The sequence below is a fragment of the Pelodiscus sinensis genome, unplaced genomic scaffold, assembly GCF_049634645.1.
Source record: "Pelodiscus sinensis isolate JC-2024 unplaced genomic scaffold, ASM4963464v1 ctg74, whole genome shotgun sequence".
NCBI classification, from domain to species: Eukaryota; Metazoa; Chordata; order Testudines; family Trionychidae; genus Pelodiscus; species Pelodiscus sinensis.
Window position 1 is genome coordinate 532,960 of NW_027465947.1, and position 13,749 is coordinate 546,708.

General features: G+C 61.9%; 1 protein-coding gene across 1 annotated transcript in view; it reads left to right on the forward strand.

Moving 5' to 3' along the window:
• The window catches only part of LOC102455999 (receptor-type tyrosine-protein phosphatase F-like), a gene marked incomplete at its 3' end in the record, with an annotated part of 547,172 nt that overhangs the window by 450,574 nt on the left and 82,849 nt on the right, over window positions 1–13,749 (forward strand). The gene's annotated exons all lie outside the window — the stretch shown is intronic.

Here is a 13,749-nt window from a genome sequence, read left to right on the forward strand (position 1 = left end):
AGGGTAGGGAAGGAGGATGCAAAGCCAAGGTTGGGATGAAGATTTGCCCCTTCCCTCCTTCCCCCAAAGTAGGACTCAAGTAATTTACACCATGGAAATCCTGGGTCGTAATTTGCCAGCTGCAAGCTTGTGCGGTTGTTCGTGTCAGTACAATCTGAGCAAGAACCGGGCATGGAAAATGGATTCTGCCTCACCCACTGCCTCTGTCCTGTTGGTGGCAGGATAATAGTCAGCCGTCCGCCAGCTGACAGGAGAGACTCCAGCAGAATTTGATAGTGAAGGAAAGTTGCTTTTCAGAGGAAAATAAATGTAAACAAGCATTTCATTTGACAGTCCTGTTCTCCACGTAACGGAGTCCCTGCTCCATTCAGAGCACAATCGTCTGATACAAGGATCTCCCAGCCAGCCTGGTGTCAGCACAGTCTGTCTCAGCCGGAGCACAAACTCATTTAATGTAATGTGATTACAACTAATGAGACAGCCAGATGGACTGTAGTTAAAACAGTAAAGTCCAGACCTAGCAGACATGCCATTTTCTAACCACAGTCTCCCGCAGCACGGTCCTTGGCTATGTCTTGTTTTCCACAAGGACCAGAGTTCTCCCTCAGCTATATTGAATGTCAGTCTGACAATGCCAAAGTCTCTTCGGAAACCGTAACTCTCTTGTGAGAGGCAGGTTTTCCCTTGACTTCTCCCAGCTCCTGGCCCAGTCTGAGGACCTGGCACGCTAAGAAGGCCGATGGGAGGAAAAGGCGCTGTCCTCCAACACGCTTATTTCTAGGGGCTTCAGACAGAAGCTTTGAAGTAATGTGCCGTCAGACCAGGCATGCCCACGATGAGCTGTGCCGGCGGCGTCTAGCGCCCTTGTCTTCCTGTGACGGGGCCTGGCGAGCATGGGCGTTGGCAGACCAGTCGTCGCCTGAAGCGGTTTGAGCCCCAGAACACACTGCCAGCTGGAGTCTCTGTCAGAAAGAAAACTCCAGGTCATGTTCAGGGACCAGGTGTCTGGTTTTTGACGGGAACACCCGGTCGAAAAGGGACCCTAGTGGTTCCAGTCAGCACTGCCAGCCGAGCCGTTGGTAGGCCGGCTGATGGTGCTGCAGGGCTGAGGTAGGCTGGTCCCCACCTGTCCCAACACCCTGCTGTGGCCTGCAGGTCGGCTCCTCGACAGGATGGCAGGAGGCTCTGCACGTTGCCTGCTCTGAGCACCGGCTCTGCACCTCCCCCGGGCCACGGACCAGCCAATGGGAGCTGAGGGGCGTGGCACCTGTGGGCGAGAGCCTCCTGGACCCCACCCAGCCTAGGAGCTGGACCTGATGGTCGCTTTCGGAGTGCAGCGTGGAACCGCCCAGGACAGGTGGGGCCTAGCCTGCCTTAGCCTTGCTGCGCTGCTTCCTGGAGCCCTCCAAAGTAAGTCCGCACCCCAGCCCCGCGCCTCAGCCCCGTCCCGCTCCAGAGTTTGCACCCCCAGCCAAAACCCTCACATCCCCCCTGCCCTAGCTCCGAGCCCCCTCCCACAATCCCAGTCCATGCCTCAACCCACGGCACCATCCCGCACTCCAGTTCCTAGGCCCCAGCCAAAAGCCCCCTCTTGTACCCCACACCCCCAGACCCCAGCTTAGTGAAAGTGAGTGAGGGCGTGGGAGAACGAACCACCAATAGCGGAGGCATGCAGTGAGTGAGGGCAGGGGGCGGGGCCGTGGGGCTAGGGTGGTAGGTTTTGTGCAGTTGGAAAGTTGGCAGCCCCATGCATGTATGTCCTGGTGTCATTCCTGCCACTGGTCCGCAGTGTGTGTACATATTGTGACCGGGCCGGGCCAGGCCAGAGGGGTAGGAGGGAAATACATTAGCCAGAGATTGAGTAAGTCTCCGTTCCCAGGGTAAACTAACAAGGGCTAACTCAGAACCGGTAGGAACTTGCCAGAATCAGGGCAGTTAAGCTCCCGGAGGCAATTACGGCCTCCAGAGCCAAGTGAGCCAGGCTAGTTGGAAGACGTGAGGCCAATTAAGAGCGGTTCCAAAGGGCTCCCCTGCCGTTTGTTCGGTGGGCGAGGCGCTGAGGTGACAGAAGGAGCTCGGAGGAACAAGTGCATGTGGGTACAGGGGGTAGAGCCGAGATAAGGAAGGTGTGGGAAGTAGCCAGGGGTTTGTAGCTGTCAGGCGTTGGAGACATTTACAGGGCCCTGGGCTGGAACCTGGAGTGAGGGTGGGCCCATTCCCTCCATCACTGCTCCCCATTTCCATTCAGGGAGAAGTCTCTTTGGAAATAAATGGGGTTTTTCAGCCCTGTATCATTTGGAGAGTTCTCCAAGACCGTGGAGTTTGGTTTCCCCTGTTCCTCATACTGGCCAGTGGTGAGAGGAGCTCAGCAAAAAACAAGCTGATGCTCCCTGTGAGCTGCCTAAATTGAGGTCTGCTGTGAGCCTCTGAGGCAAGCAAATCCGCCCCAAAGCACAGGACCCACCAAGGTTGAATAGGAGCTTCAACCCAACAGTACGGAGTTCAACCCAACAGTACGGAATTCAACCCACCGTGGCGGAGTTCAACCCACCATGGCGGAGTTCAACCCAACAGTACGGAGTTCAACCCAACAGTACGGAATTCAACCCACCGTGGCGGAGTTCAATCCATCAGTACGGAGTTCAACCCACCATGGCGGAGTTCAACCCAACAGTACGGAGTTCAACCCAACAGTACGGAATTCAACCCACCGTGGCGGAGTTCAACCCAACAGTACGGAGTTCAACCCAACAGTACGGAATTCAACCCACCGTGGCGGAGTTCAATCCATCAGTACGGAGTTCAACCCACCACAGCAGAGTTCAACCCAACAGTACGGAGTTCAACCCAACAGTACAGAATTCAACCCACCGTGGCGGAGTTCAGCCCAACAGTACGGAATTCAACCCACCATGGCGGAGTTCAACCCAACAGTACGGAGTTCAACCCAACAGTACGGAATTCAACCCACCGTGGCGGAGTTCAGCCCAACAGTACGGAATTCAACCCACCATGGCGGAGTTCAACCCAACAGTACGGAGTTCAACCCAACAGTACGGAATTCAACCCACCGTGGCGGAGTTCAGCCCAACAGTACGGAATTCAACCCACCGTGGCGGAGTTCAGCCCAACAGTACGGAATTCAACCCACCGTGGCGGAGTTCAGCCCAACAGTACGGAGTTCAGCCCAACAGTACGGAATTCAACCCACCGTGGCGGAGTTCAGCCCAACAGTACGGAGTTCAGCCCACCACGGCGGAGTTCAGCCCAACAGTACGGAGTTCAGCCCAACAGTACGGAGTTCAGCCCACCACGGCGGAGTTCAGCCCACCATGGCGGAGTTCAACCCACCACAGCAGAGTTCAACCCACCGTGGCGGAGTTCAACCCAACAGTACGGAGTTCAACCCACCACGGCGGAATTCAACCCACCACGGAGGAGTTCAGCCCAACAGTACAGAGTTCAGCCCACCACGGAGGAGTTCAGCCCAACAGTACAGAGTTCAGCCCACCACGGAGGAGTTCAGCCCAACAGTACAGAGTTCAACCCACCACGGAGGAGTTCAGCCCAACAGTACAGAGTTCAACCCACCACGGAGGAGTTCAGCCCAACAGTACAGAGTTCAACCCACCACGGAGGAGTTCAGCCCAACAGTAGGCCCAAGATCTCTTGCCTGCCAGCTGGACAATCAGTGCACAGGGCAAGGGACTTGGATCCTGCCTGGTGGCTTCGTGCTGGATCCCCCGGTCGTCGGCAGGTGTTGCAGGAGGGACGCCCCGTCTGCACTGGAGAAATTAACCGTTTGGAAAGTGGTGCTGCTAAGCTGCTAGCGGCTGGCGGTGCCGGGTGCCTGCAGGCTCTGAAAGAGGCTCACGCAACCAGGAGCCCGTCAACACCACGACTCCAGCGGATTTTAAACCGCGCTAGCTGAATTGGCTTTCAAACTAGTTAGTGATTTGGAGACAACTTCCCCCGTGCAGACCAGGCCTGAGCCTTCCTGGTGACACCCAGGAGCTTGTATTGGGCGTTAGGGACCCGAGCAGCGACCCTCAAGCCCCGCCCCAGAACCTGAGCCCCCCACCCCCTGCCCCACTGCCCAAACGCCCAGAGCCTGAGCCCAGCCCCCTCCCCCCCAGCACCCAGAGCCTGTCATGGTTGCTTCCCGTTGTTCCTGGCGCTGAGGAGGGGCGGGATGAAGCCGGGGGAGGGAGGGTGGAAGGTGCCTTCCTTGTCCTGCTCCCGGCTGGGGGGAACCCTACGAATTCCAGATCTGCCCCGCCTAGCCCGGTGCCTCGCTCCACCGTGGGGCGGCTGCCTGCTCGGTCTCCCCGGCTGCTGCCCGGCGTTGCTAGCCCACGTGGGCTCGCCTCCCAGGGGCCCCCCGGCCAGCGGTCACCTGGGGTTGGCTGGAGCCCTGGAGCCGCGCCGCTGCGCTCGGCCGCCCGAGAACGTGGCCCTGCGAGGAGCCGCTCTGTCAGCTCCTGCTTGCATGGCAGTCGGGCCCCAAAGCCCCTGGCCTTGGGGGGCGGGGGGCAGGAGCCCAGAACACTACAGCTTCCCCGCATCCCCACCGCCCGTGTGGAGAGTGGCAGGAGCCTGGGGCTCTGCCAGGGCCAGGGCGTAAGCCCGGACTCCAGCGGGGCAGCTGCCGAATGGCCCGTCCAACGGGGCACAGGCCCCAGGTGACGCGTCAGCTCCCTCAGCAGTGGGCCTGGCCAGCAGCCAGTGCGGGACTCAGAGTCCCTCTTGCAACGCTTGTGCCAGGGCTGCCAGCCAGCAGGGCCCCGCACGCAGCAGCACCGGGCGGTGGCGGTGGGGGCCCTCTGGTTCTCCCGGCCCCAGCATCGGAGACGGGCTGAGCCGTGCCTGTGAAGGTGCTGGACGAGAGCCCTACGATGAGTCCGTGCTCCTAGGCCCAGGCCACGCAGCCGGCTCCGCCCTCGGTCCCAGCGGCAAAGCCGAGTGCTGTCCGCACGGGGCCCGAGGGGGGGCTGTCCGAGCAGCTCCTGTGGGGCGGGCTCAGCAGCACGCCGGCCCGTCGGCGCGCACAAAGGACCAGCTGACAGCTTGGACCTGGGCTGCCCCGCGTCAGACGCCCTCTGGCCCTCCCAGGATACCCTGCTGGCAGCTTCCTGGCCTGAGGGGCGCGAGGGCAGACCAGCCTGGCCTGGTCACGTGGAGCGTCCCCTGGGAAAGGGCTCTCGGGGCTCCCCGCACGCGTTCTCCGCAGGGGCTGCGTGACCGTCGTGCGGCTCAGCGCGGGCCGGGGTTGGGCTGTGATGCAGGAAGGGGAGCAGGTCGCCACGGCTCTTGCTCCTGGAGCCGTGGAGACAGGCAGGCCAGAGAACAGGGCCCCGCTGTTGTGCTGGGAGACTTACCAGCTGGAGTTAGCAGAACCCTCGAGCCCCTCCGGCCGGTCCGTGCCTGCGTGGAGAGCGACCCTCTGGCTGGGCAGAGAGAGACCTCGGCTCCCTGCTGCGGCCGGGGGGCGAGCAGGTGTCTGGCGCTCACAGGCAGCCGGAGTTCCCGAGAGGGGGGCAGAGGCAGCAGATGGCCAAGGAGAGATTCCCACAGCTGCAGGCCGGTGACCCCGCCATCGGGCGAGAAGGGAGGCCCGCGGCCGCGGAGGAGAAGGCGCCAGTGAGCAGGGAGAACCAAGGTCCGTGCTTTAAGCCCTTTTTCAGAGGCACCTGAAACATGCTTCAAATCTGCCTCCTTTGTGTTTACAGAAACTCTCTGAGTGTCTGTGTGTGTTTGCCGGGGGGGGCGATGGAATGGGAGCGGTTAGACGGGCGTGTGCATCCTGCTATTGATGAATCCGTGCACCCCGAGCTGACACGCGTCCTGTTTAACCCTTTCCTGTCTCTTTCAATTCCTCAGTTCTCTTTGGTAAGTGCTTGGGATTCAGATCTTACAAATCTGCATCAGACCCGCACCTACCCCGAATTGCCTGCAGATGAGTTCTGCATGGGCTCTGCCTCGCACTAACAGCCTTCCTATGTGCCACATAAGACCAAGGGGACAAAACCACCAATTCGCCTCCCTGGATCTCCGCGCGCTTGGATCTGGTTTTTGTTTATTGCCCACATAGTAAACTCGGGCAGTTACTAGCTGATGTGTCACATGCTAATCGTGAACCCCGTTGTAAAACGACCCTTTGCTGACTGCAGCAGCACATGGAATTGACCTTGGCACCAAAAGGCCTTCTGACGATGCACCGCAGCACTGCACGCAGAACTGATCCCTGCCCCTTAGAAAGGGGTCGGGATTCTTTCCTCTACCTGCCACCCAAACTAGGCAGAGAGGAGGCGGCCTGGCTGGGGTGCTGCTGTGATCAGCAGAAATTCTGCAGTTCTTTCTTTGCAAAGGTTTCCTAGGAGAAGCTAGTTCTTCCTGGCGCTGATCTCCACGCCAGAGGGAAGCGCGTTCGGGCTCGGCACGCGTGCGCTCTCGCCGAGGGCGGCTTACAAGTGGGTTTGCGCTCCCCTCACCTTATTGAATGTCTGTAATCGGCCCCACTGGTGATCGTGAGCTGCAAGCCGAATGTGCCCCACGCCTGTGACCCTCGCGTAGCGCCACCACCTCTCTCCGCACTCACACTGCACTGTCCCCCCGGGCACGGTCCCCTCCAGCGTCTCCTGCTGGCATAGCGGGCAATGTGTGCAGGTAGGCCCGGCCCCGTGCCCCTCGGCGGGGGCTCGACACTGTGCAGTGGGCTTTACTAACACCAGCGTGTCCCTGTGCCGTTACTGCACCCCCGTCTGGTTTGATTGGCTCCTGTCGCGCGGAGACAAATTCTGGCTTTGAAAACTTTTTCTGCTTTTAAGTTACAATTTCCTTCCTTTCCTCCTTGTACTAACACTTCTCTCTGATCTTATTTGCATTCAAATTACCTCACCAGGTGGTACACCAATCAGAGGTAAGAATGCTGGAATGTGTCACTCACTCCATTTTCTGTCTGCCCTCCTCCTTCTCCACCAGTGTTTCTCATCCAGCTTTCTCTCTCGCCCGACTCTGCCAGCCCCTGGCCCATCTGCACCCCGGGGGCGGGGCGGGGGCGGGGCGGGGCGGTTCTGCGCGTGACTCCGTCGCAGTGGTGCTCTGTTGAAAGGGGGTGACGCCACGGAAAGTTTGCAAAGTGGAACTTCTTCCCAGCGGGCTCCTCCGGCGCCTTCGAGAACTCTCTGAAGTTCGGTACTGCCCTGCTGTGGCGGGGGCGCGGGGAGTTTTGATCTGCCGGGTGGTGTACGTTTCAGACTAACGTTTTCACAAGAGAACAATCGACCCTTTTTCATTCTGCTGCAGACAGGCATGAAAATCTAATCAGCTGAGGATGAAGTCTGGAGCGCTCAGGCAGGTCTGGCTGGGACACAAGCAGCCCCTCGGCTTGAGATCTTTCCAGTTGGGTGCCTCTGCAATGTGGGGGAGCAAAGAATCCGCCCCTCCTCAGGGAGACCCCGAGCCTCCCCGTGCGCCCAGAGCCAGGTGCACTGCATTGTCGCAGAGAGGTTGGTTTTGAGCAAATGAATCTGGCGGCTCTGAGCCTTCATTAAACCCACCTTCAGTTTGACAGCCCAGCGTGCACCAGCTTCGGCTAGCTTTTCACAGCCTGTGTGCACCAGTAATGACTTTCCAACTGGCGGGCTGTTTTTCTAGCCTGCCACTCACAGGCCTCCCTTTCGATTAGCGGGAGCATGCTAGTCTGTGGTGGGCGGGAAGGCCTCCGAGTTCTCTTGTGATCTCTGTTACTACTGTTGACTGACCCCTACATTTCTGATGGAATTATTACCCCTCCAAATTGATACAGTCTCATTTGTCCAGTGCGGCTCCTTTCCTCCTTGACACCCTCCACTGAATCACCGCGGGGAGCTCGTCATTGGCTCTTTGGAACTGGTTCTGTTGCTGTGGATTAATGTTTTCAGCGCCTGTGAAGTGAGTTCAGAGCAAATGCGAATTGCTGCTTCGTGCGTATTTGCATCGTTGCCTGTGTGCATATCTGGGTCAGAGAAAAAGATTGAAACGATTTATTTCCTTCTAACAAATGAATGGGCGGAGGTGTGTGTCGTTCCTGCCTTTGGGATGCTGCGAGACAGACAGCTGCGATGCTCCACGCTCCTTGCGCTATTTCTTCATCTCCACTCCTGTTCCAAGCCCTAAAAGGAAGGGACAGATTGAATGGCAAGTAGCTGAGTGCGCCGCGCTCCCAGCGCTGGGCACACAGCATGCTGCGCTTCCTGGGCCTTGCCTCGGACAGCTGTCTGATGACATTAGTGACTCAGCATCAGAACGGTGTGGATGTTCCAGTCCCCTGCTTGGGAACCCACCATATCTCTGTACTAAGAATCATCCATCTCATAAAGCATACACCCCTCCCATTCGAACCCTGACAGGCCTTTTACGAATGTGCTTGACGTTATTTGCAATGTCTGTGTCCTGTCTGAGTGTCAGCGACGGCATTTCTGGGGGGGGAACCAGAAGCCACGTGCCCTGTTCTGCCTTTCCCTGGGGCAGTACTGCTAGCCTCAGGCCTGCTGTGCAAAGCGGAGCTTGGGGCGTTTCTAAGGATGCCAGAGATTAGATGAAGGGAGAGGTCACCTCCACTTAGGTGGCGGTTCTGCCGTGTTCTGAGCCCTGCCGCAAGGTAAGTTGGCTGCCTCTCTGGAGTCGGTGGGCCGGGTGGGAAAGGCGAGCCGGCCCTGTGTGGGCCATCCGACGGGGCTGGCTAGCCGTGGAACTCCCCGAGGTGAGCTGGCTGTGGGAAGCAGCCTGGGTAGTTCCGGATGTTACAGAGGACAGGTCCAGATTGCACAAAGGGCATTTGCCGGGATCGGCGCATGGGCCACAGGCAGGGAAGGTAGGAAATCCCTTCGAAACAGCCCCCAGGAGCCAGGCTGAGCTGCATTTCTGGGACTAACCTTTCCCTTTGGTCCTGCCGCTGTTGTCTGTGATTGCTCAGCCGCAGCGAGCAGTGTCCCTTCGCTGGCCGCTGCTCTTAGCGCTAGGTGCTCGCTCTGCCTTTCGGCAATGCCCTGGCGGCCGGCCGGCCCCGAGCCCTGTTACACGCTCCACAGAGACATGGAGCCCACGAGCGGCAGGCCTGCTAGGCAGACGGACACATGGGGCTGTGGAAGGACGGCCGCTCCGGGTCAGAGGCTGTGGTGCCTGGCCCTCCGTGTCCAGGTCTTCCACAGGGGGGCTGTCGAGCTGAATCCAGTTTCAGGGCATCTCTGGGCTCTTCGTTCCTGCTGCAGAAGCAGCGGGGGTGGGGGCAATGCCAGAGACAGCGAGTGGGCCCTTGGCGTTCCCGGCCTGCCTTTGGTCCGCACGGCTGCCGCAGGGACCCCTCGAGTCTGGTGTGCGAGGGCGATGCAGTCAGGAGGTGCTGCCCTGCGTTCCTCTTGTGGGTGCCTGTGCTCTGGAGCCTTTCTGCTGGGCCCTGGGCTTTGCCTAAGACGTGGCCTGCGATGGCAGCGCGGCCGTCGGCAGGGAGACGCGGGTCACTCGCTGCTGCATTTGCTTGCAGACTGATGTCCCGAGAGCCACGCCCATCAGTGTCCCCAGTGAGAGCTCACAGCTGGTACTGAGCCCCGAAGACTTTGAGGGCCCTGTCCAGGACCTGGCCCTGCAAGATCCAGTCGTGGCACAGCAGACCAAGCGAGCCGCCGCTTGGCCTCCATCCCCCCTCCCCCGCTTGCCCACGGGCCAGTGCCATCACCAGCGGTCGCTCGGGCGTGTAGCCGAGTCCCGGTGCCCGGCTGCGGCGCCAGCGTCCACGCCAGGCCCCGGCGTGCCAGTCATCGGGGCCGGGACGCGATGCACTAACAAGACATGATTGTGGCAGATGAGTGTGAGCTCGTTTGCGTAATTGGCGCCTGCGATGCCTCGTGTGGGCTGGGGGTGTCTGTCTGCGAGGGCCAAGCTGCTTCTTGCTGCCAGGAAGGGCCTTTCTGGCCACGTGGCTCCCCTGCGCTGGTGTCCCTGGACTGCTCCGGCGAAAGCTCCTGGCGAGCAGGGACCCTGCAAAAGGGGTCTCTGGATGGGAGGAGGGCCTGGATTTCCAGTGGCGCGGGCAGGGAATCCCCTCTCGGAGCAGGGCCTCTTCGGGAGGGCGATGCAGGGGCCAGGCCTCAGCACCAAACATCTGGCAGGGAAAGCCGCTTGGGGGGCTGCGGCCAGGGAGTTGGGGGCAGAGCCGGGGAGGAGCAGGATCACAAGGGGTCTGTCTAGACCACAAGCCGCTCTTTCGAAAAAGCAATTTGCATTCAATAGCGCCGTTTCTCAAGCGAGCGCTTTCAGGAAAAGGCGCTTTTCCTCGTCAAACGAGGTTTACCGCGATCGAAAAACCTGCCGCGTTCCTTCGATTGACTTTCGACAGAACGCGGCTGCAGTCTAGACACGCCCAAGGCGCCCAGGGATGCCCCACGGGATTCTGTCGGCCTCCTGTAGACCCGCTGGCTGAGCACGGCGAGGGGCTGAGTCAGGAGCTGGGATTTCACACCGGGGCCGCAACACGCCCTCGCGCACGGCTGCGGCGTGACTCCACCGGCTCCTGGCCTTGCCTTGTGCTCTTGTCTGTGTGCCCTCGTGGCCGAGCCCCGCGAGTCCCCTGCCAGCAAGCTGGGGTGTCTGGGCTCCGCTGAGCGGCACTGCCCTCCGGTGGGTGCCAGGTCTCGGCTGGAGCCGAGAGTGAGCTGAGCCCAGCCCAGGCCTTCCCCGGATTCTGCTGCTTCCAAGCACGTCCCAGCCGCTGGTGGGCCCCCCCCGGCAGAGTGCCTGCGTGTGGCTAGCCGGGGCCCGGAGCTGCCATCCACGGCCCAGTGCAGGGAAAGCAGCGGCCGCATGCCTGTTCCCCCTGCCCCGGAGAGCCGCTCTCTGCTGCGCTGCCAGCCCCGGGCTGCGGCCGGCTCAGACAGCAGCGCCTCTGCCGGCCGCCCACGGACAGAGGTGGGCTGCGCGGGGCTGTCCTGCGGCCTGACGCTCCTTACCCGTGTGGGCCGCTGCTCCCTGCTGAACTCTGGCTGGAGGGTCCCCCGGGCCGGAGAAGGGCTGGCAGAGGTACCCTCCGTACGGCAGTGCCGGGGTGTGGTTCGTGCTGGGGCTCCCCTCCGGGTGTGGGGCTTGCTGGGACAAGTAACCCCACGCGGATCCTCCGGGGGGCAGGCGCTGCCCGGGGCAGTGTGTCCCCGCGGGCCATGGCCGGCTTTGGCAGGGGTTGCGCATTCCCAAGGCATTCCGTCCAGCGGGCGCGCTGAACCTCGCTGAGCGGCGGCACAGGGCCTGAGCGCCAAGGCGATTCCCCTCCCGCGAGATCAGCGGGCCCTGGCTGTCCCGGCCCGAGGTGAGTGAGGAAACGGGGCGGCGTGGCTGTGACAGTCCCAGCAATTGCACCGTGCTGGGAAACGCCCTGGTGTGTCAGCGGCCGCCTGGCCAGCCCTGCGGGAGCGCTCCCATGGTGGGTGCCTAGTGCTTTGCCCAGCCTCCCTGGGAGTCTCAAGTCACCAGCCCCCAGGAGCCAGTTCCACTCCCGAAAACACATCCCGGCGGGGGCGGGGGCGGGGGCCTTCCTGCGCAGCCTGCGGGTTTTTCCTTCTCTGCGCTAGGCCGCTGCCCTCCCCCGCCCCGCTGTAACCCTTGGGCAGTCTGCACCCAGAGCCGGGCCAGGGCTGGGGGAGGTGCTCTGGACCCCACTTGTGTTAGCCCTACCCCCCCGTCCCTGTACACAGCCCTCTCACCCACTTACTGGGCAGCTGCGCCTCTGTGGCTTGCTTGGGCTTGGTCCCCGAGTCCTGGAACCTGCCAGGGGAGAGGCAGGCCCAGAGCTGGGCACAGGCTCTGGCCCAGGGGGTCTCGTCCAGGGAAGGGGCCGAAGAAGCCCACCAGGACGGGGGGGACAGTGACTCGGGAGGGACGTCACGTGCTCCAGGCTCCCCGGGGCGTGTGCAGGCGACCTGGGGACTCCTTGCAGAGAGGCGAAGACCAGACGTCTACCAGGGCTCACCGGAGAGCTACACGAGTTACCGACGGCTGCACCCAGGCTTGGAGCGCCCCTGGCCTCTGACTGCCAGCTGCTGGGAATGGGCAACGGGGGGAGGGGGAGCACTGGCTGTTCTGTTCCCTCCGTCTGGGGCCCTGGCATTGGGCACTGTGGGCAGGCGGGACCCTGGACTGGATGGGCCTTGGTCTGACGCAGCCTGGCCGCTCTCATCATCTTTTAGCTAGAAATGTTACGAACCTCCGGTGCCAGGCTACCCGCACGGCAGGCTGGGCAGCACAAAGCCCTTGGCTCCGGCTCGCTGAGCGGAAAGGACAGCGTCACGTGAGACCAGCCGCTCGCCGGTTACCCTCAGACGTCCCCTTTAACCCGCTCGCTTCCTGGTGAATGCCAGCCGAGTCCTCCCCCTTCCCGCCGCTCCCTGCCCCGAGAGAGCTCCCCAGAGGTCCCTGGGAAGGCGGGGAGCAGCGCGGCACCGGGCGTGCACCCCCAGCTGGAAGGCTGTTTGCAGTGCGGCGCTTGCTCTGTGGCACAGACGCCCCTGGGGAGGAAGAGGAGGCAATTGCGAGGGGGTAAAATAGGCAAAGTGTTGGAGGGAGGGTTCCAGCAGCGAGCGCGGCCGGGCTGGGGCAGAGGCCCTGGAATACTGAGGTGGACAGAGCACTAGCAGGTTACAGCCGGAGCCCCGGACACGCTAGCAAGTCAGACCTTCTGCCTCTCGCGCGTCTGCTCCTCTTCGGCTTGCCGGGGCTGGCAGCTCCCTGCCCGCCATGCTGCTGTCGGCGTGAGCCTGGCCCGAGTTCGGCAGCGGGCCCTGGAGCCGCGCCTGGCCCTGCATCGATGGCAGCAGGCACGTTTCTCGCCCTTGCTGAAGCCCTGCCCCCCACGCCCTGTCCCAGGGAGGCTTTGTGCGTCGTCGCAGTGCGGTGGCAGGTCTCCAGGCCGATGGGTCGTTTCTCCGCGACGCGCGTTCCCGCTGCGCTCTCGGTTGCTCCTTCTCAGCGGGGCGGGTTCACAGCCGGTTCCTGCCTCTTCCAACCATGGGGGAGCCCGAGTTTGGCCTTCACCGGAGCGGAGGGGCCGGGAGCGGTCCTCGGCGCTGCTCTCCGCGGCTGCGTGGGACCGCGGTGGCTGGGAATGGGTTCAGATCCTCACAAGCAGAGGGGTTCATGTGTCTTCTAGTTGGAGTCTGTGGCTCGTGAGCAGGCCCCTCCCGCCCGCTGCAGGGGCCTGGTGGCGTGGGAAGCCAGGCAGAGCAGTGGGGCCAGGCTGCGCATTTGCCCGGAACAGCTGCAGGCGCCTCAGTTTGTTACCAGGTGGATTCTGGGCTTTGCCATGGTCTCCCCCCTCCCCCCCGGCATTGCCTGCAGCCAGCTCTAGGTCTGTCCACGCACGGTGGGGAGCCGCCTTGGCCGTGGGAGACGCCACTGCAGCTGGAGGGGGGTGTGGGGGCCGCCTGGGCAGGGGGGATAGACTCCGGTCGTGGGAGAGTCCCTCGGGCGTTCGGCAGGGCTCACCTGTCGCCGGGCTTGGGGGCGTAAGGCAAAGGGATCCGTGCGCACTGTCCATCCTCGCTGAGGCCAGGTGAGCGGGGGGCCAGCCGAGAGCGCGAGGAGGCAGCTACAGGCCCAGCTGTTGAGGGCTTTGTGGGAGAAGCCCCAGTTCTGTTCCCAGCAGCCCCTCCTGTGGAGGGGGAAGAAGCAAACCAGCAGGGGTGGGGCTGCTTTCTGGTCAGCTGCTTTCCTTGGGACAATGGG